This window comes from Somniosus microcephalus, unplaced genomic scaffold, assembly GCF_052327205.1.
Source record: "Somniosus microcephalus isolate GS21.2 unplaced genomic scaffold, FLI_Smic_1.0 unresolved_chr4, whole genome shotgun sequence".
Lineage (NCBI taxonomy): Eukaryota > Metazoa > Chordata > Chondrichthyes > Squaliformes > Somniosidae > Somniosus > Somniosus microcephalus.
In genome coordinates, this window is record NW_028225182.1 from 56,072,886 (window position 1) to 56,092,484 (window position 19,599).

The 19,599-nt window shown below is 57.8% G+C and overlaps 1 pseudogene across 1 annotated transcript in view; it reads left to right on the plus strand.

Moving 5' to 3' along the window:
- Window positions 1-19,599, plus strand: part of LOC147091128 (ephrin-B2-like) — a 376,707-nt pseudogene that overhangs the window by 331,251 nt on the left and 25,857 nt on the right. The window lies entirely within an intron of this gene.

Genomic DNA, 19,599 nt, shown 5'->3' on the forward strand with positions numbered 1-19,599 from the left:
GTTGTAGGGCTGGAGGAGGTTACAGAGATAGGGAGGGTGGCGAGGGTCATGGAGGGATTTGAAAACAAGGATGAGAATTTCCTTCCCCTCCCCTCCCCTCTGCTCTATTCCCCTCCCCTCCCACCCCCGACCCAACCCCCTCCACTTAAAGGTTCTCCATGTGTCTGGATACTGTCAAAATAAAAATCTTTCACTGTAAGGGGTAAAAATGTGAGATGAATCTCCCGTTGAAGTGAGCAATTCTTCGGCTATTGATCTTCAGTGTCTCTGCGTTTCTTGTTTGCTCTCGCCTCATTAGGGAGGGTCCGTTTTGTTTCGGAGTGCGCACCGGGATAGCCGTATAGTAAAGGCCAGCAGGATTTTGGAGTTCTGTGAACAGTGTCGCAAAGTACAAGCGTAAAGGAGCAATGACCAATTAGTGCAAACCATTGGTTCAGCCACGGTGAGAGAGCTGGGCGGTCCCGTTGGACAGCGGAGAGAGCCGAGAGTCACCAAGGTTGATGCCAGCAATGGGAGACTGGAGCTTTGAGGAGAGGCTTGAGATACTGGGGCTGTGTCACTGAGCGAGTGAGGAGGAACTCCTGTAGAGAGAGCATTGTGGGAGCACGGAGAGTGGTTGGGGCGGGGAGACCACTGCAACGTTTTAAGGAAAATTGGATAAATATTTGATACAGAGGAGAGCGCGGGGCAGTGGGATGAGTTTGGGATTGCTCTATCAACGAGCCGGCACAGACAGGATGGGCTGAATGGCCTCCTTCGGTGCTGTAAACCCGTCTGGTTCCATATGATGGGTCAATGGGCCTTCGGGTATATTGGCAAACAGAGGGCACGAGTTAAACAGTCCCATCCAACACTCCCAGGGCAGGTACAGCATGGGTTAGATACAGAGTAAAGCTCCCTCTACACTGTCCCACCCAACACTCCCAGGGCAGGTACAGCACGGGTTAGATACAGAGTAAAGCTCCCTCTACACTGCCCCATCAAACACTCCCAGGGCAGGTACAGCACGGGGTTAGATACAGAGTAAAGCTCCCTCTACACTGTCCCATCAAACACTCCCAGGGCAGGTACAGCACGGGTTAGATACAGAGTAAAGCTCCCTCTACACTGTCCCGTCAAACACTCCCAGGGCAGGTACAGCACGGGTTAGATACAGAGTAAAGCTCCCTCTACACTGTCCCATCAAACACTCCCAGGGCAGGTACAGCACGGGTTAGATACAGAGTAAAGCTCCCTCTACACTGTCCCATCAAACACTCCCAGGGCAGGTACAGCATGGGGTTAGATACAGAGTAAAGCTCCCTCTACACTGTCCCATCAAACACTCCCAGGGCAGGTACAGCACGGGTTAGATACAGAGTAAAGCTCCCTCTACACTGTCCCATCAAACACTCCCGGGCAGGTACAGCATGGGTTAGATACAGAGTAAAGCTCCCTCTACACTGTCCCATCAAACACTCCCAGGGCAGGTACAGCACGGGTTAGATACAGAGTAAAGCTCCCTCTACACTGTCCCACCAAACACTCCCGGGGCAGGTACAGCACGGGTTAGATACAGAGTAAAGCTCCCTCTACACTGTCCCCATCAAACACTCCCAGGGCAGGTACAGCACGGGTTAGATACAGAGTAAAGCTCCCTCTACACTGTCCCATTAAACACTCCCAGGGCAGGTACAACCCAGGTTAGATACAGAGTAAAGCTCCCTCTACACTGTCCCATCAAACACTCCCAGGGCAGGTACAGCACGGGTTAGATACAGAGTAAAGCTCCCTCTACACTGTCCCATCAAACACTCCCAGGGCAGCTACAGCACGGGTTAGATACAGAGTAAAGCTCCCTCTGCACTGTCCCATCAAACACTCCCAGGGCAGGTACAGCACGGGTTAGATACAGAGTAAAGCTCCCTCTACACTGTGCCATCAATCAATCCCAGGGCAGGTACAGCATGGGTTAGATACAGAGTAAAGCTCCCTCTACACTGTCCCATCAAACACTCCCAGGGCAGGTACAGCACGGGTTAGATACAGAGTAAAGCTCCCTCTACACTGTCCCATCAAACACTCCCAGGGCAGGTACAGCACGGGTTAGATACAGAGAAAAGCTCCCTCGACACTGTCCCATCAAACACTCCCAGGGCAGGTACAGCACGGGTTAGATACAGAGTAAAGCTCCCTCTACACTGTCCCATCAAACACTCCCAGGGCAGGTACAGCACGGGTTAGATACAGAGTAAAGCTCCCTCTACACTGTCCCATCAAACACTCCCAGGGCAGGTACAGCACGGGTTAGATACAGAGTAAAGCTCCCTCTACACTGTCCCATCCAACACTCCCAGGGCAGGTGCAGCACGGTTTAGATACAGAGTAAAGCTCCCTCTACACTGTCCCATCAAACACTCCCAGGGCAGGTACAGCACGGGTTAGATACAGAGTAAAGCTCCCTCTACACTGTCCCATCAAACACTCCCAGGGCAGGTACAGCACGGGTTAGATACAGAGTAAAGCTCCCTCTACACTGTCCCATCAAACACTCCCAGGACAGGTACAGCACAGGGTTAGATACAGAGTAAAGCTCCCTCTACACTGTCCCATCAATCACTCCCAGGGCAGGTACAGCACGGGTTAGATACAGAGTAAAGCTCCCTCTACACTGTCCCATCAAACACTCCCAGGGCAGGTACAGCACGGTTTAGATACAGAGTAAAGCTCCCTCTACACTGTCCCATCAAACACTCCCAGGGCAGGTACAGCACAGGTTAGATACCGAGTAAATCTCCCTCTACACTGTCCCCATCAAACACTCCCAGGGCAGGTACAGCACGGGTTAGATACAGAGTAAAGCTCCCTCTACACTGTCCCATCAAACACTGCCAGGGCAGGTACAGCACGGGTTAGATACCGAGTAAATCTCCCTCTACACTGTCCCCATCAAACACTCCCAGGGCAGGTACAGCATGGGTTAGATACAAAGTAAAGCTCCCTCTACACTGTCCCATCAAACACTCCCAGGGCAGGTACAGCACGGGTTAGATACAGAGTAAAGCTCCCTCTACACTGTCCCATCAAACACTCCCAGGGCAGGTACAGCATGGGTTAGATACAGAGTAAAGCTCCCTCTACACTGCCCCATCAAACACTCCCAGGGCAGGTACAGCACGGGGTTAGATACAGAGTAAAGCTCCCTCTACACTGTCCCCATATTGCACAGTGTGCTGTGTTGCCCTCTCCCAGACCAATTAATCGTGTCACGGGCACTGAGTTAGATGGCCGTTTTCTGCTGGTAATCATTGCATCTGTCACAGACTGGGTTGCAATCCAGGCTCCAAGAGGTGAAAGACAAGTGGCTGAAGATTGGTTGCATGGATCGAATTAAACCCCATCGACTAAAGGTGGCCCACGGGAGTAAACTGTTGGCCAATAACGAGCCTCTCTGAGCCCATAGGTCTGGGTTCCACTTCAGTTCGCTATCACCATCCCGACTCCTGATCTTATCAGCAGCACCTGCCCAGCTCTCGCTTAACAGCCTTGTAATCTTGTTAAAATGTTACAGCTCAGACAAGGCAGCGGGCAGCTGGGAAAGAACAACACTGTGAAATAGAAGCAAAGAGGTCCGGGATTAATCTGCCTGATCTGTTTACACGCTGCTTGCCGATTGCGATTGTCCTGCTCCTCCTGCATCTGTACGTCCACAGGATGTCCCAACACGCTCCACACTGACGCTTGTTAGATAGGCCAATGGACGCAGAGCAAGATCCCGAAACAAGGAACATCCCCTGGATAGAGACCCCCTGGATAGAGACACCCTGGATAGAGACCCCTGGATAGAGACCCCCTGGATAGAGACCCCTGGATAGAGACCCCCTGGATAGAGACCCCCTGGATAGAGACCCCCTGGATAGAGACCGCCTGGATAGAGACCCCCTGGATAGAGACCCCTGGATAGAGACCCCTGGATAGAGACCCCCTGGATAGAGACCCCTGGATAGAGACCCCTGAATAGAGACCCCCTGGATAGAGACCCCCTGGATAGAGACCCCCTGGATAGAGACCCCCTGGATAGAGACCCCTGGATAGAGACCCCCTGGATAGAGACCCCTGGATAGAGACCCCCTGGATAGAGACCCCCTGGATAGAGACCCCCTGGATAGAGACCGCCTGGATAGAGACCCCCTGGATAGAGACCCCTGGATAGAGACCCCTGGATAAAGACCCCCTGGATAGAGACCCCCTGGATAGAGACCCCCTGGATAGAGACCGCCTGGATAGAGACCCCCTGGATAGAGACCCCCTGGATAGAGACCCCTGGATAGAGACCCCCTGGATAGAGACCCCCTGGATAGAGACCCCTGGATAGAGACCCCTGGATAGAGACCCCCTGGATAGAGACCCCCTGGATAGAGACCCCCTGGATAGAGACCCCCTGGATAGAGACCCCTGGATAGACACCCCTGGATAGAGACCCCTGGATAGAGACCCCTGGATAGAGACCCCTGGATAGAGACCCCCTGGATAGAGACCCCTGGATAGAGACCCCCTGTGTGTCTGGGTGAGGTGGGTGGGTGCAGTGTGTCTGGGTGAGGTGGGTGGGTGCAGTGTGTCTGGGTGAGGTGGGTGGGTGCAGTGTGTCTGGGTGCGGTGGGTGGGTGCAGTGTGTCTGGGTGAGGTGGGTGGGTGCAGTGTGTCTGGGTGAGGTGGGTGGGTGCAGTGTGTCTGGGTGAGGTGGGTTGGTGCAGTGTGTCTGGGTGAGGTGGGTGGGTGCAGTGTGTCTGAGTGAGGTGGGTTGGTGCAGTGTGTCTGGGTGAGGTGGGTGGGTGCAGTGTGTCTGGGTGAGGTGGGTGGGTGCAGTGTGTCTGGGTGCGGTGGGTTGGTGCAGTGTGTCTGGGTGAGGTGGGTGGGTGCAGTGTGTCTGGGTGAGGTGGGTGGGTGCAGTGTGTCTGGGTGAGGTGGGTGGGTGCAGTGTGTCTGGGTGAGGTGGGTGGGTGCAGTGTGTCTGGGTGAGGTGGGTTGGTGCAGTGTGTCTGGGTGAGGTGGGTGGGTGCAGTGTGTCTGGGTGAGGTGGGTGGGTGCAGTGTGTCTGGGTGAGGGGGTTGGTGCAGTGTGTCTGGGTGAGGTGGGTGCAGTGTGTCTGGGTGAGGTGGGTTGGTGCAGTGTGTCTGGGTGAGGTGGGTGGGTGCAGTGTGTCTGGGTGAGGTGGGTGGGTGCAGTGTGTCTGGGTGAGGTGGGTGGGTGCAGTGTGTCTGGGTGAGGTGGGTGGGTGCAGTGTGTCTGGGTGAGGTGGGTGGGTGCAGTGTGTCTGGGTGAGGTGGGATGGTGCAGTGTGTCTGGGTGAGGTGGGTGGGTGCAGTGTGTCTGGGTGAGGTAGGTGGGTGCAGTGTGTCTGGGTGAGGTGGGTGGGTGCAGTGTGTCTGGGTGAGGTGGGTGGGTGCAGTGTGTCCGGGTGAGGTGGGTGGGTGCAGTGTGTCTGGGTGAGGTGGGTGCAGTGTGTCTGGGTGAGGTGGGTGGGTGCAGTGTGTCTGGGTGAGGTGGGTGGGTGCAGTGTGTCTGGGTGAGGTGGGTGCAGTGTGTCTGGGTGAGGTGGGTGGGTGCAGTGTGTCTGGGTGAGGTGGGTGGGTGCAGTGTGTCTGGGTGAGGTGGGTGGGTGCAGTGTGTCTGGGTGAGGTGGGTGGGTGCAGTGTGTCTGGGTGGGGTGGGTGGGTGCAGTGTGTCTGGGTGAGGTGGGTGGGTGCAGTGTGTCTGGGTGAGGTGGGTGGGTGCAGTGTGTCTGGGTGAGGTGGGTTGGTGCAGTGTGTCTGGGTGAGGTGGGTTGGTGCAGTGTGTCTGGGTGAGGTGGGTTTGTGCAGTGTGTCTGGGTGAGGTGGGTGGGTGCAGTGTGTCTGGGTGAGGTGGGTGGGTGCAGTGTGTCTGGGTGAGGTGGGTGGGTGCAGTGTGTCTGGGTGAGGTGGGTGGGTGCAGTGTGTCTGGGTGAGGTGGGTGGGTGCAGTGTGTCTGGGTGCGGTGGGTGGGTGCAGTGTGTCTGGGTGAGGTGGGTGGGTGCAGTGTGTCTGGGTGAGGCGGGTGGGTGCAGTGTGTCTGGGTGAGGTGGGTGGGTGCAGTGTGTCTGGGTGCGGTGGGTGGGTGCAGTGTGTCTGGGTGAGGTGGGTGGGTGCAGTGTGTCTGGGTGAGGTGGGTGGGTGCAGTGTGTCTGGGTGAGGTGGGTGGGTGCAGTGTGTCTGGGTGAGGTGGGTGGGTGCAGTGTGTCTGGGTGAGGTGGGATGGTGCAGTGTGTCTGGGTGAGGTGGGTGGGTGCAGTGTGTCTGGGTGAGGTGGGTGGGTGCAGTGTGTCTGGGTGAGGTGGGTGGGTGCAGTGTGTCTGGGTGAGGTGGGATGGTGCAGTGTGTCTGGGTGAGGTGGGTGGGTGCAGTGTGTCTGGGTGAGGTGGGTGGGTGCAGTGTGTCTAGGTGAGGTGGGTGGGTGCAGTGTGTCTGGGTGAGGTGGGTTGGTGCAGTGTGTCTGGGTGAGGTGGGTGGGTGCAGTGTGTCTGGGTGAGGTGGGTGGGTGCAGTGTGTCTGGGTGAGGTGGGATGGTGCAGTGTGTCTGGGTGAGGTGGGTGGGTGCAGTGTGTCTGGGTGAGGTGGGTGCAGTGTGTCTGGGTGAGGTGGGTGGGTGCAGTGTGTCTGGGTGAGTTGGGTGGGTGCAGTGTGTCTGGGTGAGGTGGGTGCAGTGTGTCTGGGTGAGGTGGGTGGGTGCAGTGTGTCTGGGTGAGGTGGGTGGGTGCAGTGTGTCTGGGTGAGGTGGGTGGGTGCAGTGTGTCTGGGTGAGGTGGGATGGTGCAGTGTGTCTGGGTGAGGTGGGTGGGTGCAGTGTGTCTGGGTGAGGTGGGTGGGTGCAGTGTGTCTGGGTGAGGTGGGTGGGTGCAGTGTGTCTGGGTGAGGTGGGTTGGTGCAGTGTGTCTGGGTGAGGTGGGTGGGTGCAGTGTGTCTGGGTGAGGTGGGTGGGTGCAGTGTGTCTGGGTGAGGTGGGTGGGTGCAGTGTGTCTGGGTGAGGTGGGTGGGTGCAGTGTGTCTGGGTGAGGTGGGTGGGTGCAGTGTGTCTGGGTGAGGTGGGTGGGTGCAGTGTGTCTGGGTGAGGTAGGATGGTGCAGTGTGTCTGGGTGAGGTGGGATGGTGCAGTGTGTCTGGGTGAGGTGGGTGGGTGCAGTGTGTCTGGGTGAGGTGGGTGGGTGCAGTGTGTCTGGGTGAGGTGGGTGGGTGCAGTGTGTCTGGGTGAGGTAGGATGGTGCAGTGTGTCTGGGTGAGGTGGGTTGGTGCAGTGTGTCTGGGTGAGGTGGGTGGGTGCAGTGTGTCTGGGTGAGGTGGGTGGGTGCAGTGTGTCTGGGTGAGGTGAGGGGGAGTGAGAGCCAGGAGCAGCCAGCAATGGCCGGGCCTTTGACAGGCACCCCGGGAGCGGGTTGGTGGGGGAGCGGGCCTTGCGGTGCCTCCGAAGCCTGGGCTGTGACATAACTGGAGCCTCAGGCCCCCGGAGCTCCCCCACTCGAGCAGGCCGAGCTGTGTTTGTGGAGGTAGCAGAGCCTGTGAGGGGAGGCCGCTGGTGTTTGGTTTAGGGCCTTGCGGGAGGGGCGAGGGGCTCTGCTGAATTAGCTTTAATCCCCTTGTTGGGTAAATAATAGTTCACACAGGATTAGCAGAAGGATGAAGCGAATCAATGGAGTGTTTTCCTCTTGCTCAATCCTCCTGACAACAATCCCAAAGCCAAACTTTGATTTATTTATTGTTGCTCACCAGAAGCCTTCCTTAGGCCCCAGTCTGTGCAGCGGGGGGGAGAACAGCCCCTTTCTTTACACACGGTGATTGGGGGGTCACGGCAACCCGTGTGGCGCTGGTGGGGGTCAGGACGCAGGGACTGGTGGGGGTCAGGACGCAGGGACTGGGGGGTGGGCAGGGTCCGGGGGGGCGGTGGTAGGAACCGGGGCTGGGCAGGGACTGGGGTGGGGGGGTGCAGGGTGCTGGGTGAGACTGTCGCCCGACTAACATTGCTGAGCCCACAGCCTGAGAATGCTGGAGTAATGATCCGATTAGAATGTAATTAATGTATAATTACACAGCGAGACAGGGAAATACCTTGTAGCTGTGTGTAAAAGCAGGCAAAATCATTGACCCCATAGATTAGCAGCGAAAGTGGAGAGAGAAAGAGAGAGAGAGCAAGGAGCGAGCGACAGAGAGATAGGGAGATGGAGAAAGAAAGAGAGAGAGAGGGAGTGAGACAGAGAGAGAGGGAGTGAGACACAGAGAGAGGGAGTGAGACACAGAGAGAGGGAGTGAGACACAGAGAGAGGGAGCGAGAGAGATAGTGAGGGAGAGCAAGAGAGACAGACAGAGGAGGAGAGAGAGAGAAAGAGGCAGAGAGCGAGAGAGGGATGGAGAAAGAGAAAGAGGGAGAGACAGAGAGATGGAGAAAGAGAGAGAGAAAAACAGATGGAGGGAGAGAGGGTTAGAGGCAGAGAGAAATAAAGAAATTGAGAGACAGAAAAATATAGAAAGAGAGAGGGAGTAGGAGAGAGAGAAAGAAAGAGAAGTGGGAGAGGGAGAGAGAGGTGACATTAAATTGCTGAGCGGCCCGCAGTCCACTGAATGCCCGGTGACAGGTTTCATAAGAACGTAAGCAATAGGAGCAGGAGTAGGCCAATCGGCCCCTCGAGCCTGCTCCGCCATTCAATAAGATCATGGCTGATCTGATCCTAACCGCCAATCCACTATCACAGAACCATCTCCTGAATCTAACAGAATTAGACACACGAAATAGGAGCAGGATCAGGCTACACGGCCCCTGGGCCCGCTCCGCTACCCACAGGGCCATGACCAATCCGAACCTAGACTCATGTCCAAATTCCTGCCCGCTCCCCGTAACCCTTAATTCCCTTTACTTCTAGGAAACTGTCTATTTCTGTTTTAAATTTATGTAATGATGTAGCTTCTACAGCTTTTTGGGGCAGCATATTCCATGGACCTACCACCCTCTGAGTGAAGTAGTTCCTCCTCATCTCAGTTTTGAAAGAGCAGCCCCTTATTCTAAGACTATGCCCCCTAGTTCTAGTTTCACCCATCATCGGGAACATCCTCCCCGCATCCACCCGATCCAACCCCTTCACAATCTTATATGTTTCAATAAGATCGCCTCTCATTCTTCTGAACTCCAATGAGTAGAGTCCCAATCTACTCAACCTGTCCTCATATGTCCATCCCCTCATCCCCGGGATTAACCGAGTGAACCTTCTTTGTACTGACTCGAGAGCAAGTATGTCTTTTCTTAAGTATGGACACCAAAACTGTACGCAGTATTCCAGGTGCGGTCTCACCAATACCTTGTACAACTGAAGCAATAACTCCCTATTTTTATATTCTATCCCCCTAGCAATGAAAGCCAACATTCCATTGGCCTTCTTAATCACTTGCTGCACCTGCATACTAACCTTTTGAGTTTCGTGCACCAGGACCCCCAGATCCCTTTGTACTTCAGTACTTTCCAGTTTCTTACCATTAAGATAATAACTTGCTCTACGATTTTTCCTGCCAAATCTGAGCATGGGACTGATGTTCTGTACTGTTCGAGAGCCATCATCCACACCTAGGTGGTAATGGCGGTTCAATAGATCTCGGCCCTCTCTTTCCAAACACAATCGCGTTCCGTGTGCCCCTATCCCTGACACGGTGACACTCTCCCCGCCACGCGCACACATCCTGCACACACACACTGCCTCTCACACACCTTGCACACACAGACCTTGTACACACACCTTGCACACACACCTTGCACACACAGACCTTGTACACACACCTTGCACACACACCTTGCACACACAGACCTTGTACACACACCTTGCACACACACCTTGCACACACACACCTTGCACACACACCTTGCACACACACCTTGCACACACAGACCTTGTACACACACCTTGCACACACCTTGCACACACAGACCTTGTACACACAGACCTTGCACACACACCTTGCACACACAGACCTTGTACACACACCTTGCACACACACCTTGCACACACAGACCTTGTACACACACCTTGCACACACACTTTGCACACACAGACCTTGTACACACAGACCTTGCACACACACCTTGCACACACAGACCTTGTACACACAACTTGCACACACACCTTGCACACACAGACCTTGTACACACACCTTGCACACACACACCTTGCACACACAGACCTTGTACATACAGACCTTGCACACACACCTTGCACACACACACCTTGTACACACAACTTGCACACACACCTTGCACACACAGACCTTGTACACACACCTTGCACACACACACCTTGCACACACAGACCTTGTACACACACCTTGCACACACACACCTTGCACACACAGACCTTGTACACACACCTTGCACACACACACCTTGTACACACAGACCTTGCACACACAGACCTTGTACACACACACCTTGCACACACACACCTTGCACACACACACCTTGCACACACACACCTTGTACACACACCTTGCACACACAGACCTTGTACACACACCTTGTACACACACCTTGCACACACACACCTTGTACACACACCTTGCACACACAGACCTTGCACACACACCTTGCACCAGAGACACACCTTGCACACACACCTTGTACACACACCTTGCACACACACCTTGTACACACACCTTGCACACACACACCTTGTACACACACCTTGTACACACAGACCTTGCACACACACCTTGCACACACACCTTGCACACACACACCTTGTACACACACCTTGCACACACAGACCTTGCACACACACCTTGCACCACAGACACACCTTGCACACACACCTTGTACACACAGACCTTGCACACACACCTTGCACACACACACCTTGCACAGACACACCTTGCACACACAGACCTTGCACACACACCTTGCACCACAGACACACCTTGCACACACACCTTGCACCACAGACACACCTTGCACAGATACACCTTGCACACACACCTTGCACACACACGCTGCCTCTCGCACATCCTCCCCACTCCAGTCAGATTTCAAGCGGTTTGCTCACACTGGTATTGATATCACATCTGATCGCTCGAGTGGACAAAGCGTCTGAGACTGGCTCAGCGCTGGGCTGAATGAGCAGCTGGCCGGCATTTCAAGGGCAGGAGGGGGTGTGACAGTGAAGGAAACACTCGCTGGGTGGGGGAGGGAGCGGGGGGGCGGGGGGAATCCTTCCCCAGGGGGAATCCTTCCCCAGGGAGCGTCCCTCCCTCCTGAACTTCCCCTCCTCCCCTTGACGCGGTCACAGCAAGTCCGGGTCTCTTGGCGAGCTGCCGTTCCTGCCTGTGATGGGGAGAACGGGCTGGGGGGGGGGAGGAGAGGAGAATCAGCAGCTGGTGAGGACTGAATAGCAGCGTCGAGAGTTTATGAAAAGTAATTTTAATTTGAGGAGTAGCCACCTGAGGTGATGTATGTGCGGAGTCACATGAACTGAGGCATTTATACTCTGTCTATAATTTAACCGTCCCTGACTCACGGCTTGAGGGATCATTTCATGAAATCAATCACAATGTGGTTAGAGCGGCTGAAAAATGCATGGAAAAATTGAGCCGGAGATTGCGAGTTATTGCTGCGGAGAAGTTGAAGTGTAATAAAGCTGTCCCTTCCTGTCGCCTCAGCCTGCCCGCCTCTCCTCCGATCTGCGCCCCACTCCTGTCACTGCACAGCAAGCCCGGGCAGGGGGCCGAGTCCCGTGGCCCACACCCACCCCCTCCGAGGGGGCCCCCGCTCGCACTCCTCGCCAGCCCTGGCTGAGTGGCTGTCGGCGGCGGGGCTGCTCGACCGCAGCAGGCAGCGCGAGCGAAGGTGGGGGGGGGGGGGCCACCTCCTCGCTCGGGATTCGCGGACGTTCACTCTCACACGCTGCACACTGTAAACATGCACGCACACACATGGCGAAGGCACACACATACGCACACACGCACATACACGCTTCTCCACAGGTCAGAAGCAGCGGACCCTGGGGCAGGTCTGTAACACCCTGATTGTCCCCCCACCCCCTCCACCGACGGCAATCCGCTAACCCGGCACTGGCAGTCGATTGACCGCAGCACCTGCCTGCCCAGTAAAGCTCCACTCGATGGATTCCGTGAGCTGGTGGAAGAGCCCTGGAACTCTCTCCCTGTCGAGTGAACAGGTACAAAAAGCAATCAGAAAGGCTGCTGGAATGTCGGCCATTATCTCGAGAGGGTCTGGAGTACAAAGGGGAGGAAGGGAGGCTTCAGGTGTACAGAGCCTGGGTCAGACCCCACCTGGAGTGACCGGGTTCAGTCCTGGGCCCCGCCCCTCAGGAAGGATATCTCGGCCTTGGAGGGGGAGCAGCGCAGATTCCCCAGAACGATACCCGGGGCTAAAAGGGTTAAATTCCGAGGCCAGGTTGCACAGACTGGGCTTGTATTCCCTCGAGTTTAGAAGATTAAGGGGTGATCTAATCGAGGTGTTGAAGATGATTAAAGGAGTTGATCGGGTGGAGAGAGAGAAACTATTTCCTCTGGTGGGGGGAGTCCAGAACAAGGGGGCAGAACCTTAAAATTAGAGCCCGGCCGTTCAGGGGTGCCAGAGATTCGTGCTAACATATTGACTGAGAAAGACAGACTTGTATTTCTCCAGCGCTTTTCACCACCTCAGGACGTCCCAAAGCGCTTTACAGCCAATGAGGTACTTTTTGAAGTGTGGTCACTGTTGTAATGTGGGAAACGCGGCAGCCAATCTGCGCACAGCAAGCTCCCACAAACAGCAATGTGATAATGACCAGATCATGGCCTAGAAATTCCCTTGGGTTTGCGCCCATTTAGGGGCGCAAGAGTGGGTTGCGCCGGAAGTTGCGTCGCCGCTGAAATTAGGTGGGCCTTTAAATCGGCGTAAGCCGGTAGCGCTGCGCCGGCACCGATGACGTCATCGATGTGCGCAGCGCCCCGGTACCGCCCGAAACCACGCCGATCCCCATCTTCAGTAGCGGCCGCCTCTTCCCTGGCGGCCGCTAACAACGTTTTGAAAACCTGGCCGTGCTGCAGCCTTAGAGGCGCTATTTAAAGGGGAGGTGCGACCGGCCGCTTTTTCGGCGGCCGCCTGCCCGCACCTCCTTCCCCGGCCTCCTCCACCCCCCCCCCCGCGGCATTGCCGGCTGGTTTCCGTGGAGCCCGGCACTTCGCCATTGTGCCGGGCTCTTTTGCCGGCACTTTCAACGGGGCTCCGGCCGTTGCAGGCACCTCCCCCTTAAGAGAAGGGGGAGGCCTGAGGTACAGCAGCCTGCCGCACCGCATCGGGTGGCGCAGCGGGACCGGGAGCACTGAAATTCACTTTCAGCGCCCCAAGCGGGGCGGGCACACCCTGTACCAGCGCCCGCTTCCGCTTTGGGGCGCTGAAAGTGAATTTGGGGCGGGCACAACTGGCTCGGCGGCGGGCGCTAAATTTCCGGCGCAAACGTGCTGGCGGGGCTTCACCGAATTTATAGGCCCATCTGTTTAGTGATGTTGGTTGAGGGATAAATATTGGCCCCAGGACAACGGGGAGAACTCCCCTGCTCTTCTTCAAAATAGTGGCCGTGGGATCTTTCACATCCACCTGAGAGAGCAGACGGGGCCTCGGTTTAACGTCTCATCCGAAAGACATAGGGGCAGTACTGAGGGAGCGCCGCACTGTCGGAGGGGCAGTACTGAGGGAGCGCCGCACTGTCGGAGGGGCAGTACTGAGGGAGCGCCGCACTGTCGGAGGGTCAGTACTGAGGGAGCGCCGCACTGTCGGAGGGGCAGTACTGAGGGAGCGCCGCACTGTCGGAGGGGCAGTACTGAGGGAGCGCCGCACTGTCGGAGGGTCAGTACTGAGGGAGCGCCGCACTGTCGGAGGGTCAGTACTGAGGGAGAGCCGCACTGTTGGAGTGGCAGTACTGAGGGAGCGCTGCACTGTCGGAGGGGCAGTACTGAGGGAGCGCTGCACTGTCGGAGGGTCAGTACTGAGGGAGCGCCGCACTGTCGGAGGGGCGGTACTGAGGGAGCGCCGCACTGTCGGAGGGGCAGTACTGAGGGAGTGCCGCACTGTCGGAGGGTCAGTACTGAGGGAGCGCCGCACTGTCGGAGGGGCAGTACTGAGGGAGCGCCGCACTGTCGGAGGGGCAGTACTGAGGGAGCGCCGCACTGTCGGAGGGGCAGTACTGAGGGAGCGCCGCACTGTCGGAGGGGCGGTACTGAGGGAGCGCCGCACTGTCGGAGGGGCAGTACTGAGGGAGCGCCGCACTGTCGGAGGGGCAGTACTGAGGGAGCGCCGCACTGTCGGAGGGGCAGTACTGAGGGAGCGCCGCACTGTCGGAGGGGCAGTACTGAGGGAGTGCCGCACTGTCGGAGAGGCAGTACTGAGGGAGCGCCGCACTGTCGGAGGGGCAGTACTGAGGGAGTGCCGCACTGTCGGAGGGGCAGTACTGAGGGAGCGCCGCACTGTCGGAGGGGCAGTACTGAGGGAGCGCCGCACTGTCGGAGAGGCAGTAATGAGGGAGCGCTGCACTGTCGGAGGGGCAGTACTGAGGGAGCGCCGCACTGTCGGAGGGACAGTACTGAGGGAGCGCCGCACTGTCAGAGGGGCAGTACTGAGGGAGAGCCGCATTGTCGGAGGGGCAGTACTGAGGGAGCGCCGCACTGTCGGAGGGGCAGTACTGAGGGAGAGCCGCACTGTCGGAGGGGCAGTACTGAGGGAGCGCTGCACTGTCAGAGGGGCAGTACTGAGGGAGAGCCGCATTGTCGGAGGGGCAGTGCTGAGGGAGCGCCGCACTGTCGGAGGGGCAGTACTGAGGGAGCGCTGCACTGTCGGAGGGGCAGTACTGAGGGAGAGCCGCATTGTCGGAGGGGCAGTACTGAGGGAGAACCGCACTGTCGGAGGGGCAGTACTGAGGGAGAGCCGCACTGTCGGAGGGGCAGTGCTGAGGGAGCGCCGCACTGTCGGAGGGGCAGTACTGAGGGAGCGCCGCACTGTCGGAGGGGCAGTACTGAGGGAGCGCCGCACTGTCGGAGGGGCAGTACTGAGGGAGCGCCGCATTGTCAGAGGGGCAGTACAGAGGGAGCGCCGCACTGTCGGAGGGGCAGTACTGAGGGAGCGCCGCACTGTCGAAGGGGCAGTACTGAGGGAGCGCCGCACTGTCGGAGGGGCGGTCCTGAGGGAGTGCCGCACTGTCGGAGGGGCAGTACTGAGGGAGCACCGCACTGTCAGAGGGGCAGTACTGAGGGAGCGCAGCACTGTCGGAGGGGCAGTACTGAGGGAGCGCCGCACTGTCGGAGGGGCAGTACTGAGGGAGCGCCGCACTGTCGGAGGGGCAGTACTGAGGGAGCGCCGCACTGTCGGAGGGGCAGTACTGAGGGAGCGCCGCACTGTCGGAGGGGCAGTACTGAGGGAGCGCCGCACTGTCGGAGGGGCAGTACTGAGGGAGCGCCGCATTGTCAGAGGGGCAGTACAGAGGGAGCGCCGCACTGTCGGAGGGGCAGTACTGAGGGAGCGCCGCACTGTCGAAGGGGCAGTACTGAGGGAGCGCCGCACTGTCGGAGGGGCGGTCCTGAGGGAGTGCCGCACTGTCGGAGGGGCAGTACTGAGGGAGCACCGCACTGTCAGAGGGGCAGTACTGAGGGAGCGCAGCACTGTCGGAGGGGCAGTACTGAGGGAGCGCCGCACTGTCGGAGATGCTGTCTTTCGGATGAGATGTTAAACTGAGGCCCCGTGTGCTCTCTCAGGTGGATGTAAAAGATCCCATGGCCCTATTTCGAAGAAGAGCAGGGGGAGTTCTCCCCGGTGTCCTGGGGCCGATATTTATCCCTCAACCAACATCACTAAAGCAGATGATCTGGTCATTATCACATTGCTGTTTGTGGAATCTTGCTGTGTGCAGATTGGCTGCCGCGTTTCCTACATTATAACAGTGACCACACTTCGGGAAGTCCTTCATTGGGTGTGAAGCGCTTTGGGACGTCCTGAGGTGGTGAAAGGCGCTGGAGAAACGCAAGACTTTCCTTCTTTGTGGTGAATAGCAGAGATGCATTTAAGGGGAAGCTGGATAAACACACGAGGGGGGAAAGGAATAGAAGGGTACGGTGATGGGGTGAGATGAGGAGGGGGTGGGAGGAGGCTGGTGTGGGGCAGAAACACCGGCACGGAGCAAGGGGGCCCGAATGGCCTGTTTCTGTGCCGCAGACTCGATCTCATTCGGATGATTCCCTACAATCGAAGCCTTCAGGAGGAAAGGGGGATTTGCCAGTGTTCCCTGTGGCTGGCACATTGTGTCCGGATGGAAATATTGCGGTTGAGAGCATTCCGTGGAGCAGGGACCTTGAATCCAGTCCCCCGCCCCCCTCCGTCCGCCCCCCACCAGAGTAGACATCTGTTTGACAGGCAGTGTCAGCGACGAGCAGATTGCCCTGGAGCGACATTGATGCATGTACATTTATTCAGAGTGTCATTTCATTCTCCTCCTGGACAGGTAGAATTTACTCGCCACGGTGACCTTGCATTTATCCGAGAGACATCTTCATTCCAATGATCTCCTGCTCGGCACCGCTCACGGGACAGCCCCGCAACGCCAGCCAGTGTCTCAGGAAACCTTTCCTCATCTATCCGCCCTCTCCCGGGGCTGCTGGGCTGCACTCTGTTGATACCCGTGGCTGTGTGAGCAGCACGTTCGCCTCAGAGTCAGGAGGTCGTGGGTTCGAGTCCCCGCTCCAAAGACTCGAGCACAAAATCCAGGCCGACACTCCCCCAGTGCCAGTACTGAGGGAGCGCCGCACTGTCGGAGGGGCAGTACTGAGGGAGAGCCGCACTGTCGGAGGGGCAGTACTGAGGGAGCGCCGCACTGTCGGAGGGGCAGTACTGAGGGAGCGCCGCACTGTCGGAGGGGCAGTACTGAGGGAGCGCCGCACTGTCGGAGGGGCAGTACTGAGGGAGCGCCGCACTGTCGGAGGGGCAGTACTGAGGGAGCACCGCACTGTCGGAGGGGCAGTACTGAGGGAGCGCCACACTGTCGGAGGGGCAGTACTAAGGGAGCGCCACACTGTCGGAGGGGCAGTACTGAGGGAGCGCCGCACTGTCGGAGGGGCAGTACTGAGGGAGCGCCGCACTGTCGGAGGGGCAGTACTGAGGGGGTGCTGCACTGTCGGAGGGGCAGTACTGAGGGAGCGCCGCACTGTCGGAGGGGCAGTACTGAGGGAGTGCTGCACTGTTGGAGGGGCAGTACTGAGGGAGTGCCGCACTGTCGGAGGGGCAGTACTGAGGGAGCGCCACACTGTCGGAGGGGCGATACTGAGGGAACACCGCACTGTTGGAGGGGCAGTACTGAGGGAGCGCCGCACTGTTGGAGGGGCAGTACTGAGGGAGCGCCGCACTGTTGGAGGGGCAGTACTGAGGGAGCGCCGCACTGTTGGAGGGGCGATACTGAGGGAGCGCCGCACTGTCGGAGAAGCAGTACTGAGGGAGCGCCGCACTGTCGGAGGGGCAGTACTGAGGGAGCGCCGCACTGTCGGAGGGGCAGTACTGAGGGAGCGCCACACTGTCGGAGGGGTAGTACTGAGGGAGCGCCGCACTGTCGGAGGGGCAGTACTGAGGGAGGGCCGCACTGTCGGAGGTGCGATACTGAGGGAGGGCCGCACTGTCGGAGGGGCGATACTGAGGGAACATTAAACCAAGGCCCCGTCTGTCCTCCCATGGCAGTGTTCCAAAGAAGAGCAGGGGGAGTTCTCCCCGGTGTCCTGGGGCCAATATTTATCTATCAATCAACATCACTAAAACCGATGATCTGGCCATTATCACATTGCTGTTTGTGGGAGCTTGCTGTGTGCAAATTGTCTGCCACGTTTCCTACATTACAACAGGGACCACACTTCAAAAAGTACTTCATTGGTTGTAAAGCGCTTTGGGACGTCCTGAGGTGGTGAAAGGCGCGGGAGAAACGCGAGTCTGTCTTTCTTTCACGTTCCATCACTCACTGGAATCTTCCTGAGTTTGAGTGTTGACAGGGGGGAGCAGTGAGGACTGGCGGGGCGGGGGGGGGGCGCGGTGATAGGGGGTCTCAGCGCTGTCACTGCCCACAGTCGGAGAGCGGAGGGAGGGCAGCGGGGCGGTGAGCGGGCTTTAACGCAATGGGGACCTTTAACGCAGCGTGCCCGTTTGAAAGGAGCGATCGACCTTTCCCTCGCGCGCAGGTCAGGGTTCACTGGATCCCAATGCTTGCCCCCCCGCCCCTCGCACTTGGCTCGAAGGTGTTGGGAGAGAGTAATAAGATGTTTGATAGTCTTTCGTGTATGTCTGAAGTTCGATCTTGCCCCGACGTGATATGTACGCAACTACATCAATGGTTAGCTGGGCAGCAATTCTTCACAGCAAGAGGAGTAGAATGGAATTAGTGTTGAGGGTCTCTGCTGTCCGCCCCGTCTCCCTCTCACCTCTCACACTCCTGGCAGGGCCCCACACATTCATCCTTCACGTCTCGCTGTGAATAGTTTCATTTCCTTTGCAAGGTGAGATGTCGCTGGGGAGATGCGCCCAGCTCGGTTTGGCGATCCTCGTGTCTCCGATCCGCCGGCGCTCCGGCACTTATCCCGGAGTTCCTTCTGATCCTTCCTGGCGCACTCCTCCGCTCCCCCTGCGACCAGACCTGACTCTCCCTCCCTCCCGCTCTCGCCGGTCCGCCTCTCGTTGTATACGGTCATGCTCGACGCACTTCTCTGTTTCCCGCTCTCTCTCTCTCTCTCTCTCTCAACCCCACAGTCCGCCCTACGTCCAACCCACAGGGGCAGAGGCCTCGCTCCCAGGGGCAGGCTTGTGTGCGCAGAGCGAGCTGGTCCATCAGAGGGCGAGACACCACCCTGATTGGGACGGTGGGGGTAGGGACATCAAAGTAGAACAGCAGTAGAGGTTTCCCATCTCCCCAGCGATTCATGACTCACTCCCCCTCAACCCCACCCCTCCCCTCTCTCCTCCCTCCCTCTTTCCTTCCTTCCCCCTCTCATCTCTGTCTCCTCACCTCCAACCCCTCTTTTTCCCTCCCCTCACACCTCTACTTCCTCTCTCCTCCTCCTCCCTCCTCTCCTCCTCCCTCCCTCCTCTCCTCCTCCCTCCCTCCTCCCTTCCTCTCTCCTCCTCCCTCCCTCTCTCCTCCCTCCCTCCCTCTCTCCTTCCTTCCCGCTCTTCCCTCTCTCATCTGTTTCCTCACTCCGATCACTCTTTTTCCATCCCCTCCCCTCACACCTCTACTTCCTCTCTCCTCTCTCCCTCCTCCCTCCCTCCTCCCTCCCTCCTCCCTCACTCTCTCTCCCTCTCTCCTCCCTTCCTCCATCCCTCCCTCCCTCCTCCCTCTCTCTCTCTCTCCCTTTCTCCTCTCTCCCTCCATCCCTCCCTCCTCCTTCCTCTCTCCTCCTCCCTCCGTCTCTCCTCCTCTCTCCCTCCTCTCTCCCTCCATCCCTCCCTCCTCCTTCCTCTCTCCTCCTCCCTCCATCTCTCCTCCCTCCACCTCTCTCTGTCTCTCCCTCTCTCCCTCTCTCCTCCTCCCTCCACCCCTCTCTCTCTCTCTCTCTC